Below are 23,226 nucleotides of genomic sequence, written 5' to 3' on the forward strand. Positions count from 1 at the left end.
CAATCGGCACTTTACGCTACCCTTCTGTTAAAAGATTATATCACAAGAAATGTAGTTAGTTTGGGGGGGGGGACCAAGATTTTTGTACGGTGCTCAGCCTCTACTGGCTGTAAACAACATATCAGTTACATTTCTCAATTGTAATAAATTCCACACAGTGAAATAACTCAACCTGATATCCTGCCAGCACATAGGGAACCTTATAGCTGAATGTGGAGTTATACCTGAAATCTAGAAAATAGATTTCCATGTAATAATAATAATAATTTATTTATTTATACCCCACCCATCTCGCTGGGTTTCCCCAGCTACTCTGGGCAGCAACGGAGGAAGCTGCTCAGGCGCCTGGGGCAGGGCACTGGGGCAGGGCAAGCCACCCATAGGGGTGGGGTGAGGGCGGAGTGAACCATCTATAGGGGTCTGCCTGTCTCCTCACACACAGCCACCCTACAGCTGGATGGGGAGGCAGCAGGCGGACCTTTCGGGCAGCGTCAAGCCTGCGGACGCCCCAGCCACCACGTCTTTCCCAGCAGAGACGTGTGGCTCAGGCACGCTGCAGGCCCCGCAATGAGTGCCACCCAGCGTTTTGTCACACACACCCCAGTGGTGACACGTGGGGCGGACCACAGCCACCGCACCCCCTTCCTCCGCCCCTGGCTCTGGGCAGCTCCCAACAGAATATTAATAATAAAAAGCGACAACATCAAACATTAAAAACTTCCCTAAACAATATCATTATTATTGGATTATTGGCTGTGTAGCAGGAAGATGGTCCCTTGCACAGTGACCCAAGACCTTTGCTTGTTGCCTTAGAGAGCCACTGCCAGTGGAAGTGAACCAGTTGGGGGTGGCTCTGTGCTACATAGTATTCCTGGCTAAGCACATCTAACCATCCATTTGTTCTATTTTTCAGTTGCCTTTGTAGTCAATTTCAAGATTTTGATTCTTTATTTGCCTGCATGATTCCTCTCTCTCTCTCATGGGTGTATGCGGATGGATGGATATGTTCACGATAATGACCACAGTCATGATTCAGTGTTATAAATTGTCCTGCTGTAAAAAGTAAAACAAAACCAAACCTGGACCAGTAGATTGTCCAGTAACCCTCAAGCCTGACACCCCAGATTGGGTCATCTGCACCAAATTTGGCCCTGTAACCCGTTTATTCCCAAACTGTTGGCCAGGACAGACCAGTGTGTAGTGAGAGGAGCTGAAATGTGTCATGAAAATTAATTCACCACTTGTGGATGCATGTACTCTATATTCGCTTTGGAGCAATAAAAGAAAAGCCCCATGTAGTGCTAGTTGTTTTTCCTCTATGTCAGTAATAGTCTCCTGCTAGCCCTATGAATAGAGAAGGCAGTAGCACTTTGAGCTGTACATGATCAGGGAAGGTTTTGCTGTTTTCAAAAAGGTTCTAGGTGTCTTCTTCCTCTCACAGCGAACAGGCCTAGCTGGGAAGAATTGACTCTCTAGCCACTTTCTTCACTAGGCATAACTTTATAATTTTCTGTCACATCATCCGTCTAGCCATCTTCTTTCTTAACAACCCCCCCCCCCCAAAAAAAAGAAAAACATTTTTGCCTTTCCGCTCAGGGAAGGTGCTCCATTACCAAGAATTGTTTTGAATAAAAATTGAAAAATCTCTCCATTTTTCAGCTTTTCGCAGTTCATCTCCTTTTCCCCCCAATTTTCAGTTCTCTACAATTGCATATCGGTTTGTGGTTTGATTATTTGCTTACTTTGAAAATGATAACCCACCAGTACTTTAGTGTGAATTTCTCCTAATGTACACATTTTTATGTGCAATTACATACAAGGATGTATAAGGAGAAATGCGCCGTTTGATGTTGGAAGGTGGAGAACTAAATTTAAGCCTGGAAAGACGAGGAACTGATACAAACCAAAATGGACTCATTTGCCTGTCTCTATAGCAGGAGGGGGAAAACTGGCCTTGGCAGGAAAGCACCAGAGATTTTGAGACATATTAATGTTTTCTCGGTTGCAAGCACTATTGACTCTTGGGGCCAATGTCACATTTCTAATAGTTTCACCCGCTCCCTAACCAGATGGTATGATGAAGAGCTTCATTAGGTTCACTAGAAGGAGGGAATTACATGCATGCACATTCACACTCATACACAACCCATTCTCAAAATTAAGTACTTTTGACTGTAAAACTCATAGCAACTTTGGGCAGTGGTGGGGCTTGATTGTAGAATGGAACCTCAAAATGGTTTTTGGAAAACCTTCCAGGGAGAAAGGTTTCCCTCTTTTTCCACATCAGTAGCCTGGTGAAGGGATGCAGGTGGCGCTGTAGGTTAAACCACAGAGCCTAGGACTTGCTGATCAGAAGGTCGGCGGTTCGAATCCCCGCAATGGGGTGAGCTCCGGTTACTCGGTCCCTGCTCCTGCCAACCTAGCAGTTCAAAAGCACATCAAAGTGCAAGTAGATAAATAGGTACCACTCTGGCAGGAAGGTAAACGGCATTTCCGTGTGCTGCTCTGGTTCACCAGAAGCGGCTTAGTCATGCTGGCCACATGACCTGGAAGCTGTACACCGGCTCCCTCGGCCAATAAAGCGAGATGAGCGCCGCAACCCCAGAGTCGGCCACGACTGGATCTAATCTTACCTTTACCTAGCCTGATGAAAATTGGGGTGCTCATGCCCGCACCCCTAAAAAGCGCAAGCTTTTTAGGTAAGAATGAAAACACTGGGAGATTGATCCTGGATCTCCAACTCCTCTTCGGTTTTGTCCCTAAATTAAAAGTTTTGTTTTCCATTTCATCTATTTGATGGGTTTTTTTGCAAGGGCTAACTTTTGCTCCCCCCCCCCTTCCCTCTGCCCCCACATCATCATGGCCTTCATGCTCATCAGTCTTATGTTAGAAAATGGATTCTACTAAAAAAACTAAAAACTACTTTAGATTACATCCAACATGCAGAAAATATTTGCACACCATGTGCTCACAGATGGGGCTTTAAAATTGCTTGATGTGCATAATTACTAGAAATCTGAAAAAGTTTATTATCACTGATATTGCTGATGCTAAGAGCAGTGGGTGTTTTTGTGGGGGTTTTTGGTAGCTACTTGGAAACGTTTAACATTTTGTTTGTGAAGCGAATTATGTTCTGCACATGTCAGCTCTTTCTCAGGAGGTCTAGCAAGTCACTTCATCTACATATGCAGGAAGTTTCTTATTACCATAAGTTTGTTCTCTTTATGTTCCGTGCAGTGAGGGAAGATGATTAGATTCCCCTCCCCACCCCCACTTTTTAAAAATATATATCCTGCCTTTCCTCCACGGGGGCTCAAGATGGCATGTGTGGTTCTCCCTATCCTTATTTTATCCTTGCAACAACCCTGAGAAGGTAGTGAGCTTCGTGGCTGAGTGTTGATTTTAACCCTTGTCCCACACTCTAACCTCAATACTACACGGCCTCAAGTAGAAGAATGACTGTGCATCATTATGGAAGCCTTTCATCCCCACTAATATATGAAACACTACGTACTGGTATTTGTCAAGAATTGACAGGCATTTTCCTCTTCCAATTACCATGGCAGGCTAACATTGATTCCAGCCCACTTCTTCTAAGAGGAAGCGAGGAGGAAGATTTACTGACTGCAGGAACTGCCCAGGATGGAGAGGCTGTGTCTCCTCCAGCAACACTGGAAGCTCTCTGCATCTGACATGTGCAGGACTTTGTTTTGTGCCCTGACGGTCATATCACAAAGGCCTGGTCCAAGTAGACAGCAGAATGAACTGCCACAGTCCAAGGGTGTGTGCTCCTTCAGGATTGTTCTGGGTGGGGAAATAATCTTCTGGATTTATGGCCAAGTCAAGCTTCAGAATTGTTATTGTCTCTTAATAACAGGAGGCTTCTTGCTTCTTCTCACAGGCCCTAGTAGAGGTAGCTTGATCGGAGCCTGCCTTAGAATGAATGAAACAGCTCCTTTCCTCCCAGGTGAACCCTGACAGAACTGCATCTATGTCAAAAACAAAAGGACAAAAAGGAACCTACAATTACAGTGGTACCTCGGGTTAAGAACTTAATTTGTTCTGGAGGTCCGTTCTTAACTGAAACTGTTCTTAACCTGAGGTACCACTTTAGCTAATGGGGCCTTCCGCTGCTGCCGCGCGATTTCTGTTCTCATCCTGAAGCAAAGTTATTAACCTGAGGTACTATATCTGGGTTAGCAGAGTCTGTAACCTGAAGCGTCTGTAACCCAAGGTACCACTGTAATAAAAAAAGACACTGAATACAGTGGGACTTCCTTAAGAGTAAATGTGCATAGGATTGTGCTGTAAATAAGTCCATCACTATAAGCTGGTCCCTTTCTATAACACCGACTTGAGCAATTGCTTTGGATGCTTTTACTATATAAAGATATGTTCAGTTCATGTTCGGTGACTGACATTTTGGTAAGCCGAATAATTTGTTTTAGTTTAGGATGGGGTGGGGGAGAACACCAGAATAACATTAGGCATGGGAAAAATATCTGGAATGGGCATCTTAGGGAGGCTTTAGGAAAAATAAAACAGTAACAGTCTGGCAAAACATAAAGAAGTAAAAATATCTACAAATGTGCCCAGTTGCAAATTGCTGGGATTGAAGTGTCCTTTACACTTTGTGGAACAGTCAGTGAAATTGTGCGGAGTCAAGCCTTGTCAGATGAACTATAACTCTGTATCATATTTTGTGGTCAAGAAAGAAGAAAAAGTCAAGTTGCATCTGAAATGCACTTCTGTAGTGTGGCAGAATATCACTTGTGTTTTATCAGTGGTAACATATACTGTAGCTTTCAATGTCACCACTAATGTAGTCAAACTAGGCATTGAGATATTTGTCTTTAATCTACTAATAATATAGTAGGAGTTTGCCATGAGTGAGATGTCTTCATATGGTTCTGAAATAAGAAGCATAGCGTGCGTGTGTTTGTGCAACATGAAAGGCTGAATTTCCTAAACTTATTTTTGAAATGTTTCACATATGTTCTGTATGGCACATGGAGAGGGTAACCAAACAGCTCTGTTTGCTTTAGTTGTGCACATGTAAAAATGAATGGTCCTCATTGGGAAAGTGCATTACCATTTATATCAATAGCCATCTCACCAGCTTCATGGGTTTTGGATGAAGATATGGTACAGATACACATCTGCATCAACTGCACACAGAGGAGACTATTGTCATCTATATGTTGGTCTGGGGCAATGGAAACTAAAAACCTATTGTAATTCTACTCTGTTGAAATAATTCAGATAAATGTATCTATTAACTGTATGCTATGTGTTGCCTCCAGTGCTGCTACCAGCAGAGAGTGTGACTCATATGAATTAAAAACAATTGGATAAATATAGGCTTGCAGGTTCCACTTAGAGTCAATTGACAATATACATTTCTAACCCATTAACTAAGTGTCCAAATTCTTTGCCAAATTAGTTCTAATATTTTAGGAAGTCAAAGTGTGTATTTATCATAACTGGTAGCCTGTTTAATCCTGCAGGAAAAATACTTAAGCCTATCAAAGAGGGATCAAACCCCAGCTCATTATGAACTCCAAACAACCTTGAGTAAGTTGCTATCTTTTTGTGCTTGCAAAAAGGTGGCAATCCCATTCAGGTGTGTAGGTCTGTCTATCAGTCTGATGAGAGTTTCCCCTATTCTGCCACAATTTTCCCTTGGGCTGAGTGCAACCCTGGGCTTGAAAAAGGGTTCCCCATCTCTACAAAGAGCATGCTGAAGCACAGGTTGAAAAAAGCCTTTTTGTGCTGACGTGATTTAAGAGTTTGGTGTATTGGAGAATCAAGGAAAATCTGAAAGACACCAAACAAAAACCACCCCATAATAAATGTTAAGCTTAGAATTACTTTAAAGGGCTCAGCATTTGTACACACACACACACACACACACACACACTTCTAGTATCTTGTGAAGTTGTTTGTCTGCCGACCTGATACCATTATTAATGTAGGTGTATGGAATGTCATGAAATTTATTCTTAAACGTGACAGGAAGGAAGGAAGGAATATTTATTTATTTATTTATTTATTTGTTTGTTTGTTTGTTTGTTTGTTTGCTTGCTTGCTTGCTTGCTTGCTTGCTTGCTTGCTTGCTTGCTTGCTCAGTTGTAAAAAACAAAAACTCAGAGTGGTTTATAAAAAGATGAAACAAGAAAACCAAGCGGAAATTCACAATTAAGCTTTAAAAACATACTTTTTTGGGGGGGGGAAAGAAATGAATGATTCTGAGAAACTTTGACCTAAAAGAAAAACTCTTCAACAGAAAGTGGGAAAGATGGATGAATATCTTAAATAATCTCCCCTAGCTTCCCCCCCTTTTTTAAATGTAGCCAGCAGATGGAAAATTGGAAATTTTTCTCTGTTTCTTTTGTCTTTCATTTTCTGTTGCTTCTCTCTCTCTCTCTTAATCTCTCTCTCTCTCTCTCCTTTGTCCTTGTTTCTTTTGTCACTTCTTCTTCTTCTTCTTTTGGAATCCTATGTTTGGGGCCTGATTAAGATCCAGGGATTGTGTAGGCCCTGGATGAGAAACAGGGTAAGTCAGTCTCCCCAGAGTGAGAGGCTGGGAGGAGAAAGAAATCTCAGCTGAGAGCTGGGACGGGCTGCTGCTACCTTCTGAGGGTGCCAGGGGCTGAGAATTGCTTTTAGGAGAGGTCTCCGTACTCTGTATTTTTTCAGTTGTTATCTTACTCTCTTGTGAAGAACTTTAATAAAAATCTCATAACGAAACAAAACATACAAAAGTTGAAATACTGAAACAGATTAAAATTACCCCCCCCCCCCATTTTACAGTTGCATTTCTTCCCTCAGAATTTGCTTCCCCAAGTTGCTATAAGGATCAGCAGGTACAGCAGACAGAATGGATGCCTGTTTCTGGGTATTCTCTCCATATGAAATGCAACCACAGTGTGGTGATGAGAAGAGTAGTGTGTGTGTAATTAAATAGGGAAATGGATGTGCACATAAACCTCAGCAGTTTTATTACAGCTTGTCTTGCCAGCTGGCTGCTTTTGCCCTTTCTTGCTCAGTAGTTTGACTCATCTATTCTTATATATATATATATAAATGTTACAGGTTTTTTTGTTATGGGGGGAGGGCCATAGCTCAGTGATAGAGCATTTGCTTTGCATGCAAAATGTTTCAATCTCCTGCATCTTTAGGTAAAGTCTAGGAATGTACCCTTTCCTGAAATCCTGGAGAGTTGCTGCCAGTCCATGTACTCACCAGGATAGACCAACAGCCTGACTCAGTATAAGGCAGCTTCCCATGCTCCTAAAACAGGCAAAAGTGGAACTTCAAAAACAAAACCTTGGCTGGTCTCTCTTAAAACATATTTAGAACATACTCAAATGTAGAATTCTTGCACTGTTTAACTTGTCTTTTCCTTATAATTTATAAAAGCTATCGGTCAGGGATGGAGAACCTTCCAGTTATTGGACTCCACCTTCCTTAGTTCCAGGCAGCATGGCCAACAGTCAGGGTTTTCTTTATTAAATTTCTTTCTTTATTAAATTTATACACCACCCTTCATCATAAAATATCAAGGCAATTCGTAGAATAATAAGAGCTATAGCACAGAGAAATCTTCAGGTGCCTTATCCCTGCTATGAGTTATTATTGACTTAATAAATGTGGTTTAAGAAACAAAGGTTGCCTCCAAGGCTGTCAGTATTTTGTGGGAGGGATTCGAGTGCATACCAGAACTTTAGGTTTATAAAGTGTTCTCTTGCTTTGCCCCCCCCCCAAAAAAAACACTTTAAAAAAACTGCTCAGAATTTTGTGGTTAGGAAGTGACAGAGAAATAAGTGGGAAGACATGTAAGCGTAACACAAGGGAATTAGGATGAATTTAGGACAAATTTTCATTGTCATATAACCTCCCCATGAACAGATCAGAATAAATGCTCATTAAAGACAGGATATAGTCTAGCATCTGTGTACGTTTTGTGCAAGCAAATTTGGATGAGTATTGAAGAAACAAGTCTGAATGGGCCCTTAAGTTTTCTGTCTGTAAAAATATAGTTAGATATCTCATCAATGAAGGGATTTAAAAAAAAAAAATTAGTTAATAGAGGGGTTTAATCTTACAGCAACATTGTTTTAGTCATTTTGGATGGTAGTCCTGAGATATTAATTTCCATAGATCTGTAAAGCAGTTTGAGAACCTTATTGATTTTTTTTCATTCATTCGTAAATAAATAAATAGTGTACATAAAAACTTTGGTAAAGAAGCTGATTAGAAAAGTTTATAAATGGGGCCAGACCATCTAAATAGGCATGTGACATTGAGATAGCAGTAGTGATTATTGCAAAACCAGGAAAAGGGATAACAGGTTAAAAAGGCTGTGCAATTATTTTGGATAGTTTTCGAGTTTTGAAATGCATAGTAAAGCCTTTTCTCAAAGCCTTTCCTAAAACTGCTTTTGGAGAGAGTTTTTAAAAGGGGGAAAGTGCAGTTCAAAGAAAGTAAAATACTTTTCAGACCTAACAGCTTAAATTGGAGAGTTATAAATATATTCTTAATCTGTCCCTTTGAGACCGATGGTGCTTGAAAGTGTTTTGGCTTTGGCTGATCATACCTCAAGCTTTCTTCTTTGAACACGAAGGCCCATTCCAGATTCTTGGATGGAAAAACACATACGGTACATTTAATCACTGTGTGTTCTGTGCTGGCCCCGATGCAGTGCCACCATTTAAATATCTTATTGCCTTAATGATTTAGGGGGGAACTTGTTTGGAAGCCTTGCTATGGGGCATGAAGCAAAGTATGAGTTGGTGGTGTGAGAACTCCAACCCTGCCTTTGCACAGGAGAAACAGCCAGGTAGGGAAATTTAAAAACAACACCCAAACAACTCTAAGTTCAAATCCCCAAAATGCCATAGTAATGTATGAGAGAGTGGTAGTGTCTGCTTTTCATACTTCTCAAAGCCTAGATTAAAACCTAGTTTTGAATTAGCCTTGGCAATATCTCAGAAAATGCCTCCACAACCAAGGACCACATAGCTATTATAGCAATGGACATTCTAGTTTAATGAATCACTGAATCTCCCAGATGTAGGCTATTGTATATCCAGTCCTCGAAGTGCAACCAGAAGCACAATTGTGAGTAGAGGATATCTGGACTCTGGTAACAGTTCAGTATTTTCCATGTGAATTTATATGTGAGCTGCCTTACCGGTTCTGGGACCAAAAGGTGAGGAAGTAAATAAATAAAATGTTGATTTCACAAGAATAAATGATACCACTCTGTACTGCTTTGGTCCGACCTCACCTGCAGAACTGGGTCCAGTTCTGGGTTCCAGAGTTTAAAAAGGATATTCACAAACTGGGACCATCCAAAGGAATGATGATGATGAAGGGCCTGGATACCTAATCTCATGAAGGAAAGATGGAAGAAGCAAGTGTATATTTATCCTGGAAAAGAGATTGTTAAGAGGCAATGTGCTAGCAATTCTCAAATATGTGAAGTGCTATTACATAGATGATGGGACAAAGTTGTTTTCTGATGCTGCAGAGGGTGGTATCTGAACCAACATGTTCAAATTACAAAGAGGGTGATTTTGACTAAACATTGGGAAGAACTTTCTGGTGGCACACCTTGTGCCATAATGGAGCAGACTGCCTTCCTTGGATAATGTTTAACTCTCCATCACAAGGGGTTTATAAGCAGCAGTTGGATGGTCACCTATCAGGGATATTGTAGCAGTAGGTTTTCTGCATCAGCAGGGTTCTGATGATTTTTGAGGTCCATTTCTATCTGTATGAGTCCATGAATCAATTTCAGTATGTGTGTGTGTGCACATGCATGAAGGAGAGAAGACTTGGTTTTGAGATATTATCAGATAATGGAAAACAAGGTTTGGATAAAGCCTATCTATGCGAGAGAGTACAGTCAGAAATATTCCATAGATTACAGGTCTCTGTGTGATGAATGGGAATGGTTGAGAGAGAAAGAGAGGTTTTAAGCATGCCTGGTAATGAGAGGCCTCTTGAAGCAGTATAGCTTCAAAGAAAATGAGTGCCTTGTGGTGTTCAGTATTCTGAGATGAAATTACAGGCGAATAGGCTGGAAGCGTGGAACTTTGACAGATATTACAGGCGTGAGGAGAGCTTAACTGGAATGCTTAATAATAGATATTTAATAGGTTCAGCGGTATCTATTTTCCCTCTGTGTCTACTAGCTGCTTGAGTGTTCTGATGTCATACCCGCTGCTACTACTGCTTAATGCTGAGTACTGCCTGCTTTTATACACCCTTCAAGTACAGTATTCTATCAGACCTCATAGAATGGTCTTGTTCATAACTTGCTGACTGCCATGTTATAAAGACTTTGCTAGTGGCGGCTTCTCACAGTATGAATTTCACTCCTAGGGCTGTTCATGCTAGGAATTCCACAATAAATAACTAAGTTAAATTTCTGACATAGATATTGCTGTCCTGCTTGTGTAAACAATTACCCCTCACCTTCTTTACATCTGATTCACTCTCATTTGCTTTCTACTACATGCACAGAGAGGGGAACACTGGCTGATGTACAAACTGTTGGCAAATTGCACAGGGAACTAGGATGAGAGAGAAAGTGAAAATGTATCAGAATGCACATCCAATGTCTGTCAGTACTGCCTTATTCTCACTGATGTGCCTTCGTTTCAATGGTGCTCCTAATGCATAACTATGCATGGCCAAAGCTGTATTAGGGTGTGCATTGGCAGAGCCTAAAGTGCTATCTAAACAAAAGAATGTTGAACACTTTCCAGATTAAATTTGGCTCCACTTACCTTCTCAAGTTGTGCATCAAGGCAGGGCAGCAAAAATGAATGAAAACTATAGTGTGACAAGCAATATCATGCATACATTTGAGCATGTCAAATGTCAACACATACTAGTCTGCCACTGTCTCAGAATGTAACCTAAAGGCACAGGAGGTCACCATCTGCTGAAGCTAAGGAGGTCTGGGTCTGGTCAGTTCCTGGATGAGTGACCACCTGGTAACCACATGTGTATGTCCTTAGGTTCCATGACAGAAAAGGGCAGGATACAAATATCAGAAGACTGCTGGGGTCTGCCCTGCCAACACTGCTAGCATCATCATCACCTTTCCTTGTGGGGACATCGCTGTAACTGAAGGCTTGGGTGACAAGTGGTGCCAGGCACTGTACCCTTCTGAGAATGCACCAAGATGTCATCAAGAGGCTACACCCAACTGAAGAGAGAGAGTGTGCTGTGTGGCTGTCTCCCACATCAGCTCAGCAAGCTGGAGATTTACACACCACAGTCTCCCTTTCCAGTTGCCCCACACGTTGGGAGGAAATATAGCTGTTCATAAACCCCAGCAAGGCAAGATGCAGCAGGTAGAAAGCTTAGGAGACATTGAGAGTTGGGTACATGGACATGATGATGGAGAAGAGGTCCTGGGAGAAAGGCAGGAAGACAGAACACAAATAGAAGGGAAAGAGAGGTAGATTTCTGAGAAATTACAGAGAGAGGTCAGAGTCTCAGGGGTAGAGGTAGCACCCCACCCCTTACCATTCCAAGCACATACAGGATCTTTGAAATTGAAGATGGACCTGTCCTAACTGAGGATTCAACAGGCAGCTCTTCCCCCCGTGAAGGGACATTTCCTTAATATTAACCAGCAATAAATAATACTGCTTTGTCTGATTCCTTTGTTCATTATATCTTGAAACCAATGGACCAAGGGGTGTTTGGTATATCCCTCCCTGATATACCCCTCAACAAAAACAAAAGGCACATCAGCTTGAGTTTTACAAAAGCAACACCAAGAGACTAAAGAAAAGGAAGTTGAAAGCAGCACTGCCACCCCCTGGACTGGTTGCAAGTAAGAAGGCAGGCAAGGCAAGGGATGGCTGAGGGCAAATGGATGGACCCATGGAGGCCATGCTCTTTCTCCCTGGCTGGGGGTGATTACCAGTTGCTGCAAACCGCAGGAAGGGAGTGTGATCTGGTCCTGCTTGTGGGCTTCTCAGGCATCTGGTTGTCCACTGAGAGTATAGAAAACTGGACTAGATGGACTATTTGTTTGACCCAGCAGGCTGTTCTTACATTCTTGTGGTTGATGGGGCAATTCTCCATAATGGGCCAGCCTGCACTCTCTCTCTGTGTGTGTGTGTGTGTGTGTGTGTGTGTGTGTGTGTGTAAGTAAGTACGTATGCTTTTGGATTCTCTGTATATGGTTCTGATTAGGTACTAAGGTTGAAAGCTTTTCCTTAGGGATGGGAGAAAGAATATCTTAATATAAAGGACACCCCTCTGGGCTGTTCTCTATCCAATCTACTTTTACTTCCTTGCAGTTGTTCTGAGCTGCTCTCTCTGTGACCTTCAGCATGTTTATATGAAGCCTTCCCAGGTTACAATTTTAGTCATTTTAATGACTTGTAATAGTAATCCTCTGGCTAAGAATTAATTGTAACTTGGAGAGCAGCCTTCAGTATAAAAGCTAGGTATATTTACCTTTGTCTAGTACTGGAAGATCTAGGAGAATGTTAAAGAATTGGAGCTCCTGCTTTTATCTATGCCTGCATGTTTACAAAGCACAGGATAAAGGAAGGTATAATTATTCACATGAGGCCTTGGCTATGGCCCAATGAGTTTCTTTAAAAAAGAAACAAAAAAACCTTTCAAATCAATGTTAAACAATCAATTTTTTTTTCATTAGTGCACTGTATACCATTGTTGTGATGATATGTGCCAAAAGAGCATCCAATTGCTCTAGCTTGTTACATCAATATCAGAATGTGTTCCCTGGCCTGCATGCTCACACATACCCTCGGAGAAGCTCTAAAAGACAAAAACAAATCCCAACCCAATAGCTGCTTTCAAAGTATGACAACAGAATAACACCAGAAAAGTGTCAAGTTAATTATCTCTAGCCAAAGGACTGAATCAAAATAAAACCTATTGTACAATCTTTCTTTTGATTTTTCAACATGACCTGAAAGGGGCAACTTCATGATTGTTCACTGTTCAGGGTTGTTGTTTTTTTTTTCATCAGTTTAGCATTCAAAAGGTTTTGGCTGTGATTTTTTTAATGTTAGTGATACTGTAGTAATAGGAGCTGTTGTTCTCTAATGAAAATGGGAAGCAGGCTTCCAGTACAGTAGAAGTTTTTCAAAGGCTAAAGTATGATCCTATTAGGGTCAGAACTCTTCTTTTCCATTGCTGAACTGCATCCATGTTGTTTGACTCCAGCTAACAGTTGGGAAAAATGCCTTCAACTTTGCTTTTTTCCTTTAAGCATAGCACATTTGAGACTAAGCATATTTAAGGGATGCTAACTTTTTCTTATACAGTGGTACCTCGGGTTACATACGCTTCAGGTTACAGACTCTGCTAACCCAGAAATAGTACCTCGGGTTAAGAACTTTGCTTCAGGATGAGAACAGAAATCGTGCTCCGGCGGCGCGGCAGCAGCAGGAGGCCCCATTAGCTAAAGTGGTGCTTCAGGTTAAGAACAGTTTCAGGTTAAGAACGGACCTCCGGAATGAATTAAGTACTTAACCCGAGGTACCACTGTAGCTCAAGTTCATATATTTATATTTATGTTTAACTTTCATGCTGATTCATTAATACCTTGTTAAGTTTGGCACATTTACTTTAAGAACGTTGCACATCTAAGGACTATATTATTTTTGCAAAATTGTGACTGCATTAATTCAGCCTGGTAAGATTAAGCTGGAGACTTCTTTGCTGCAATTGCCAAAAACAAGCTAACTTACAATAGTGTTTAATCCCCTTTTAAAAAAAAATATCTAGGCAAATGCAACAAACCAAACTGGATAATAACTTTTATTAGGACCAACCAAAAAGTCACAAAAATAAATTCTCTAGAACTCCTTGTTAGGCAAAACATTGCATGAAGGAACATTTTTTAAAAAGTTGAACCATTAGAATAGATGTTGTAGCTATGATGCCAGCTTGCAGACCCAGTTCAAAATCTAAACTGGGAACTGAGTGAGTCCAGTTTCCGTACATATGTTTTACCAATGTAATAAAATTGGAATACATCAAATATAAGGATTGTCAACTGGCCAAGAGATGGCCATGTCTGGTTTGGCACAGTGCTGTTTCAATTCCATTTTTTAGACACCTCAAAATAAATTCTCTTTTTATCATACAAAGATTAAAAAGAATAATAAAATACTACAGTAAAATGCAACACAAAAACACAAAGTAAGAAACAACCAGAACTTGTTCTGTAGAACTCAGCAAGCAAAGCTTTCGGGGGGGTGTTGATACAGTATGTGCATGACTATTTGCTATTGTCAAGCTGTGTTAAAGGCACAGCAGCAGCTGGTGTCAGTAAGGAAGCTTACATCTAACGTGCTTTGTCAAAAGCAAGTTTCTTAAAAAGTCCTATGAAGTACACTACAGTGGTACCTCAGGTTACATACGCTTCAGGTTACATACTCCACTAACCCAGAAATAGTGCTTCAGGTTAAGAACTTTGCTTCAGGTTGAGAACAGAAATCGTGCTCCGGCGGCGCGGCAGCAGCAGGAGGCCCCATTAGCTAAAGTGGTGCTTCAGGTTAAGAACAGTTTCAGGTTAAGTACGGACCTCCGGAACGAATTAAGTGCTTAACCCGAGGTACCACTGTATTATCCAGTAATAAAATCTACCTCTCTGTTGGCTGGATATGCTTTTACCTCACAATCTTCATCAGTAGGTTGTGCATATACATCTGCATTGGGTTATCTGCTCTCATACAGTAATTCTAGTATAAACACCTGAGAGCATCAATGCTCTGATAATTTGTGAAGACACCGCAGACGTGACTGTGTGATTTAAACAGCAGTCAGTCAAGTGAACAGCCTGAATTCCAGGCTTAACAGCTGCTCAGATAGGATCACACTTCAAACTGAATGCTGGAGCAACTCCTGGTGAATGATGGCCCTTTAAGGACTTTAAGGCCACATACATAACTCTTCTACTAGTAGATGGGTATGAGCTTTGGCTGAGGTCCTCAAACCACTGACTTCAGAGTAGTGCACTGGCAGTCACCTGCTGCTTCTTCTTCTTTTGCAGTCCTTTTAGCCATAATTACAGGCCCTAAGGAGGTCTGGTTGGATTCAAAGAAGCTTCTGTTTAGGGACCTTGGTTCGTTTTGCCCACAGCAGACTGGGAGTTCCTGCCAAAATCTGCTTGTTTACATTAAAATTACCTTGGGATGTGAAAAAGAAAAAGAAAAAAATCATCTGCAGCACAAGTTTTTCACAGACTGGAAGGTGCTGTGATAGGGAGCTATCATTGCTCGTGGTACATCTATTCAATTCCCTTCCTGCTTCACTCAGGGTGCTCCTGGACTGCTGCTGTTTTCAGGATTCAGTTGCATACTGGCAAATTCAGGCAGCACAATTATAGTTTATTGGGAGATCTGGCGGAACAAACCTGTTTCCTCAAAAGATCTGACTTTTTGCTAAAAAGGAAAGTGACCGGAAAGTATGGAGTAACACTTGCTTTGACACAACATCATGTAACCGCCCTGCAAACACATCAGAATGAATGCTAAATAGCCAGATTGTCTGCAGGCACCCACAGTCCCCGGTCAAACAGATTCTGCAGATTTTACAAAATTATAAAACCTTTTTGATGAGATAGACTAGTGTGGAATAAAAGCATGAATTATGCATGTAATTTGAGTCTTGCACCAAAAAGAGATTTTGTGAGTGCTTCATTTGAGCACTCGCTCATTTAGCTCCCCCTTCACTGTTTCCTGCTCCAGTCCCTTTCTTTTGGAGTAAGGGAAGGCAGTAGTGGCAAGTGGTATGGAAGCTTCAGTAGACTTTGGTTTTGCGCCAGGTATGGGACTGAGATTGTCACTTCCATAATCCCTATTGAGGGAACTATTTACATCAAAGAGGAAGCTCTTCTACCTTGTAGAAATGATGCCAGTAGTGTTAGTTTCCCAATGTGGATTCCCTGGTGGGATGAGCACAAGCACTGTTGTGGCCCCTGATTGCTTGCTGCCACCTTCCCCTAGCCTAGGTTGAACAACTGGGTCCTTGGTATAGGGGGATGTGGTTGTTCTCATCTTGAAGACTTATAAAGCCCTTTTGCCTCAAATTTGCTTTATTGAATCCTTGCGGCACCCCTAGTAATGATAGTTCTATCACAGTTCTTCACAGCTTGTGACCTGCGAAACTGAACTCAGCCCTCCATCCTTTGTATTTCAAACCTGGAATACCCCTGGTTTCAGTGTCTCTGGCCAGCACCAAAAAACAGGAGATTTCTCAAGCTCTATTGTGGACTACGTTAGGGTTGCCATATTTCAAGCAGTGAAAATCCGAACAGAAAGGTTGTTGCACTTCTTTTGCCTGAAGTTGATGAGCTTTTTTCGGAGCAAGACCACACTGGGCACTGCTGATGAATGCGGTATTCCAAATATGTCCAGAAGTATGGTAATCCTAGACTACGATAAAGGATTTGGCTTAGTGGACCAGTCATAAGTGGTGCTAGAAGTTGTGGGGAAGAACAAGACAATGAAGAGGGTGTGATACAATGACTACTGCAATTGACACAAGATTGTGTTGCAATTGTTTAAAACCTTTTTTGGAAAGAAACTACTTTTGCCATTTTTATGGACATTTATTGTTTATTTACAGATAGTTGCCTTGGTGATATTGTGATGATTGCAAAAGCTCTAGGGGCAGCCATTGTACCAAATGCACTGTTTTGAGAATCATAGAATTGTAGAGCTGGAAGGGACCATGAGGGTCATCAAGTTAGGATTCTGGCAAGACTGTCACCAGTTCCCTTTGTGCCATCTCTATTCTCCAGTAGTTCAGTACAGTAGTAGACTTCTGTCACCATCCATCTTAATGACATGAAACTGGCAAACTGGTGATTTTCTGAGCTAGCAGATTTGAACAAGACTTTTGCAAGGCTGACTACATATTTCCATTAGCATTCCAAAACAGCTAAATTTGCAAAGTTTGTGTGCCATTTTAGATTTCTGTTGCCACAGCTGTCAAATGAGGTTTCATGTCAAATGTGTCCCTGATTGTTCCCTATTTTCTTGCACCTTAGGGTTTTTTTTTAGAAGTCTTGATTCAACTCATAAACATCTATCTGTATCATCAGCAAACCTGCATCAGCAACAAAGGGTCATTTGGAAGCTCTTAGCATTCAGGTACCAATGTATCAGTTTAACAAATGTTGTTCAGTTAACTTGCCAATTAAGTTGTCCCCAAACCTAACACTCAGCTCCCCATCCACAGACTGACTATCCATTTTATGTAAACAGCTATTTAAGCTTTGCCACATGGTCTGCATGGGGCTACAATGTCAGGCGAGACCAGCAGTTTGTTGGTTCACAAGATAATGAGGTTTTTAGGTGTCAATTTAGCTGGGAAAATTTCTCTTAAGATCCCTGACAGAACAAAATATAGTGGCTGAAGACTGGAAATAATTATTTAACTTGTGTTTGGTCCACAGAAAACAGATATTTGGAAAATTAACTTTAAAATTATATGTTAATTTTTCTTTTCATCAAAAGATTTACGCACACTGTTAACCATATTATGGCTCCAGAAAGCCCCTGCTTTTTTGGCATATGGTTGTCCTGGGTGCTTAAAGCTGAATGATGGTCACAATTTGACATAATGTGCTTAGTGTCTCATATGATCTGTGGAGACCTACCTTCTTCCTGGATTAAAATTGCACCCTTGAGACAGGATTACTGGAAACCTTGAAGCTTAAAGTTCACAGGGAAGCAGGCAGAGACCAGCTTACAGCACCTTGAACAGCTACAAGAGAAGTTGTATTGGCAGGGAGTGAGAGCCACCTGAAGTCTTATGTAGGATGCCCAGGCTTGAAGCATGGTAGGCTCCACAATATAACATGTTAAAGGACTGTCCTGTTGATTTGTAATCTTTGGATTGTGTGATGTTGGGGAGGCAGAAGAACTGGAGGACTCATATTTTGATTAGTGATTATGACTGAACTGTTTGGAGGACCTTGAATGAAGCCCCAACAGTTCTCCCCTTACCACCACCAAGGAAGTGTCCTGAAACTTAGCCTCATTCAAGGCTTCCACCAAGCATTGGGATCATTGCACAGTGTAAATAGTTAGAACATAGTTAGAATAGTTAGAGAGCCAGTGTGGCGTAGTGGTTAAGAGTGGTAGACTCGTAATCTGGTGAACCAGGTTCGCGTCTCAGCTCCTCCACATGCAGCTGCTGGGTGACCTTGGGCTAGTCACACTTCTCTGAAGTCTCTCAGCCCCACTCACCTCACAGAGTGTGTGTTGTGGGGGAGGAAGGGAAAGGAGAATGTTAGCCGCTTTGAGACTCCTTAAAGGGAGTGAAAGGCGGGATATCAAATCCAAACTCTAAATGAAGGGCTGGTGAAACAGGGGGAATGAGTTTACAGTGCTGGGTAGAAGGCCCAAGAAAAAAATTATACAGAAACTAGGGGCAGTAGTGATTGTATGCTGCGGGCAACATTGTTTGGCGTAGAAAAATAGGTGGCATGCTAGAAGGCCAAGTGAGAACAGATCCAATAATTCAGGTGGCCAAAGGAAGCAGGACAGAATTGATGTTGGGCTGAAAAGTAGGAAATGGATGAGGAAAGAGATTGAGGAAGCAAGAGAGAGTGGCCAGGAAGAGAATATCAAAATCCCATAAAGACAGGATGGGGAGTGTGTGTTTGTCAGTGTGTAGGCAGGCAAGGGGAGCCCTTGGGGGCTTTTAGCCAGAGAGGCCAAGCAGGCAATGGAGATTGCAGATGAATTTCATATATTGATTGAACTTGCTAAGCAAATGTTTGCTGCAGATCTCTAGGAATGCATTATTTCAGCAGGGTGAGGGACAAAATCTTTATTGTTCAAGGTCAGCTGGAACCAAATCCTTTGTCTGTTGAGGAGTAAGCTGATTTTGCTAGCTATTGGTGCTTGACCCAAATAGATGTTTTTCCCCAGAACAGAGGCTACTTTTCAGTTATGACCAAAATGAAGGCTTACCAAGCTACTTTAATAAACTCCTGTTAGGAAATTGGAAGATGGCCAAAACTACACCCTAGAATAATCAGAACGTTCATCTTGAGCTGAAGCTTAACATGATCTGCTAAGGTCTTTTTAAAAGGAAGTTATTTAAATGTATGGATATGATGAATTCTGAAGGAATTATGGTACTTTAAAATCAAGAGTGAGTTTAGCAGCTTTCCTGTACCCTAGCCACTCTTTCCAAAATAAATATTCTTGCTAAAGCTGGCTATCCTCTGGTTTAATAACATGCGCTATTATTTATTCATTAAACAAGGAAAATGCAGTCAGAGCTGCTATGCAAAAACACAGAAATAAGATGGTTCCTTGTTCTGAGGAATGCAGAATCTAAGAGAGTTTAGACTACATACTGTGGCCACGTGCCATTTGCTCTTCTGCAAAATAGCCAGCATACACAATTTAGACTATTTAGACATTATGCTAATAAACTGAAAAAGCTATCCCCTGCCTTTAAGCCTGAGTAGTCTCAGTAATAAATTGGGAACCATAGCAATTCACATGATACATTTCATGGCTGTATGTTTGTGCTACGAGGAAAATTGGTGAATATGATTGTGTGATTGCAAGAATATTTGCACTCAGTTTTAGTTGTTGCCCCACAAAATAATGTAATGGATGCTACCTGTAGGAGGCAAGAAAGATAAAGAAGGAATGATTTCTTGATTAAGTTTCAGTCAGGCAGAAAAGCAGTAAGTTCTGGACATAAGTTCTGCACGCACACCATTTGAATGGCAATGCCCATGAACTTTGGGGGACGGTCCCCTCAAATATTTTATTGGGGGGGTGAAGATCCCTTGGCTCCTATGAATTGGCTCCTATGCTCAGCAGCTGGTATGCAGATTCACACTGCCTCTGGCACTAGTAAGCAATGAATAGTAGGTATCAATAGCCCTGCCCTCTTCAAATTTTCCTAATTCCCTTTTTAGGCTATACGAGTGGTAGTGAGTTCCATAGTATGAGCACATGAAGCATAGAACATTTATTCTTGCTTTTTCAATCTGCCCCGTTGAGTGGATGATTCAGTGGAACTTTGGCTAATGAATGGTTGTTGGTGTGTGTGTGTGTGTGGAACTGGAGCAATCAAATCTCTTGACCATTTTCTTCTGTACTGTAACCTGTACAGTGAGTACAGAAAACAGTTGATTATCTTTCTAAGAATTCTCTTGGGAAGATCACCTGACGATTCTGAATGGCACTGCTTCACAAATGCTTCCTCCTACATTAGTTGAGGGGGTTGCAGAAAAAAACAAAAACTGACTTCAGTGCAGATCAGGATAAAATTTCTATAGGCTTGAGGGACAGAGAGAGAGAGAGGAGGATGAAATTTGTGTTTATATCTATCTGATTTTAATTGCTTTAATGAACTGTATGTTTTATTTCTGTACCTGCTTTCATTCATGGTAGGAGCACAGGACTGTCAGGTTTGGGATGGCTGCAAGGCAGCAGGGCCAGTCAAAGAGCTGATAGCCTTATTTTTTTCCAAAATGTGACAAGGGTGGAATGGGTACTTTTAGGTTCTTTCCTGCAAGTACCCAGCACACAAAGGTAATTATGGATTACAATTTGGTAGTCAATTAGAGTTCAAAGGTGCAGCAAGGGTTGTTAGCCAAAACTCTCAGGGCAACAACATTTCCAACCCCCCAAAGACAATTCCATAGTTTTGGCAACATTCCATTGTTACTTTTGGAAAATGCTTTCTGACATTCATTCTTAGCATGTAGCAAACCATTTTCACCTTATTTCATAGCCACATATCTCTGCATTTATATCTCTTGGAATTAGATGAAGGATGGTGGCACTTAACCTGTTCAAAAATCCTGCATCCTGTGGAAGCTGGAAACAATGGAAAGCTTCTTGCTACACCCAGGGTGGTTTCCTGTAGCCACACTTGAGACACAAAACGTAAAATCTCCCCTTGCAAAGAGGCTAGCAGCCAGACATCCTAAAGCAGCACAAGTTGAAATATTAAAGGGAGATGCATCTTGTGTGTGAGTCATCCAAACAAAACAGTGTGAAACCAAATAGTTACTAAACATACTGAGCCAGGAGGCAACTGACTGCTGCTGTGGATCAATATAGTTCAGTTTGTGTTGCCTCTCCTGCTACATTCGTCAAAGTGAAAGCAAACGCTTCCGTGGACTTTTTCAGTACTTTGATTCTGGAACAGAGACGGAAAATGATGTGGTGCCGTCTTTGCGAGAGTTTGGCAGTGATGATTTATATGGACATGGTGGCTTTTCTATGATAACCTGTGCACCTAGATTGTTATGGGTGAGTACTGCATAGCTATGCAGCCGTGACTTGTTTATGTTTTGTGCTTCCTTCATTTTACTACTCTTTCCCCCATACTTGCCTTTTTAAAAAGGGTCTGTTCAGGTTTATAATTTTCTTTCTCTCTTTCATATGAAGATCTGTGATGTTGATTACTTTAGTAGCATAGTCAGATATATGCAGATGTAAATCCACAATTATTTAGAACTATAGTTCATATTCCTCAATCTTCATTTAGATGTGATTAAAGGAGATTCATGTTTATTTTTGAATACAGTACTGCAAAATAGGGCAGGCAAAGATTCTGGTAGGAACACCACCATAGGATTTTTGCAGTGCTGAAGGCTGGTGATGGAATTATCAAAATATAATGCTCAGTCTGTTTTTTCAGGTGGCTATATGTATCGCTACATTGACTGCCTGGAATATAATAAAACATCAGTTGTCCTGAAATGGAGAGTACAGTCCCCCTCCCCGCAAAAAGCAGGATTTATTGCATCTTTATGAATGCAGTCTTTGCTGTACAGTTGTATTTTAAAGCTGTGTGGACTGAAGTCTTTAGTTTCTCACAATTAGAACACATTAAAGATATGCAGTTCAAAATTCACTATGTATCACTGGCTTGCTCTTTACCAAAATAATTTGTTGTGGCATAACTGGGAAAAGGCCATAGCAGTGGGTATACAGCTGAATCCAAATCCTATGCATAAGCAAGCTCCACAGAGTCCAATGAAGTTTACTCCAAAGTAAGTGTGCATAGGATTGCAGCTTCAATGGCTTATCCAAATGATAATTCCAAATTTATACAACAGACTTCCACCACCCTGTAAGCTACAGCATCATAATATTAAGCAGTTCTTGGAAAATGCTGCCATTTTCACCAGTGCTCCAGAAAGTAGCATATATCACTCTGACATTCTTAAGGAAATACTGGTCTTTGACAGTTGTTGTTGGTTGATATGTTTGAGAGCGCCAGACATACACTTCATAAACAGAGCATTCTGATCACCCCATAAATCATTAAATCTGCTCCCCAGAAAAGGAATGAAGAAGCATGCCAGTCTTTCATTAACTGCCCCTGCTGCACAAATCAAAATGGTACATTTATTGGGCTGACGAGATCAAAGAATTGCTTCTGAGCCAATGAATAGCAAGTCCTCCATATCTCAGTGCTTAACTTGATTAATCAAGCAAAGTTCTCGTATTCCACCAGCCTTCAGACTGTAATACAAATGTCCTGCCTCAGCCTTCTCTAGGTACAAAGATATAACTTCTACACAATCACAGCTGTTCTGTCGCCTCCTGTCTGCCACCCTGTAATGTAATAGTATAATCTCCTCACCCCCTTCATTTTAATGCTGACAGGCCATTACAGTTCGTGATTTACCCAAGCATATTAACCATAACCATGTTATGCTGTGGGTGCCTGCATATGATTTATTATCAGATAGTAGTCATTTCTATTTACATAGTCACTTAAGTTTTTTGAATTACTACCTGCGGAGAACCGGGCCCTCTTCCCTTTATACCCACCTTTCTGAGCTATAAGGAAAAAAGATCTCTACTGTTTAGAGGGGGAAATGCTTATATCACAGGAAGGGATATTTGATCACTTGCAAAAAATGTCCTGATGACCTACAGATCCTTGAAGAATATCAAAGGAAGGCTGTGTCTTTCATGGCATTTAGCCATGTACAGAGGTAAGAAAGCATACTTAAGTTCTACTGATTTCAGTGGGGTTTTAAGCATATTAACTGTATTCTGGGTTGTATCCATTGAGCAAAATCCAAAGCTCTGTCAGCTTAGTTGCTCTCACAGAGCATTGCATCCTTATTTCCCAATTCTTATAAACAACTCTCGCATATTTTGCCCTAGCAGTGCCTTTTTCACAGGATTGTTTTCATGTAATCTAAAC

General features: G+C 41.2%; 1 protein-coding gene across 23 annotated transcripts in view; it reads left to right on the forward strand.

Annotated features, from left to right (window-relative positions):
- Positions 1–23,226, forward strand: part of SORBS2 (sorbin and SH3 domain containing 2) — a gene marked incomplete at its 3' end in the record, with an annotated part of 250,265 nt that overhangs the window by 123,499 nt on the left and 103,540 nt on the right. For 8 of the 23 annotated variants that reach the window (XM_083755284.1, XM_083755290.1, XM_083755270.1 and 5 more), the window contains exon 1: positions 20,958–21,311. The exons of 6 other annotated variants lie outside the window; for them this stretch is intronic. Of the gene's footprint in view, positions 1–17,071; positions 17,169–20,957; positions 21,312–23,226 lie in introns of those variants that run through there. 9 more of the 23 variants (XM_083755267.1, XM_083755287.1, XM_083755273.1 and 6 more) reach the window with 4 other exon arrangements.

Source organism: Podarcis gaigeae (assembly GCF_964106915.1).
Source record: "Podarcis gaigeae genome assembly, chromosome: 9".
NCBI lineage: Eukaryota > Metazoa > Chordata > Lepidosauria > Squamata > Lacertidae > Podarcis > Podarcis gaigeae.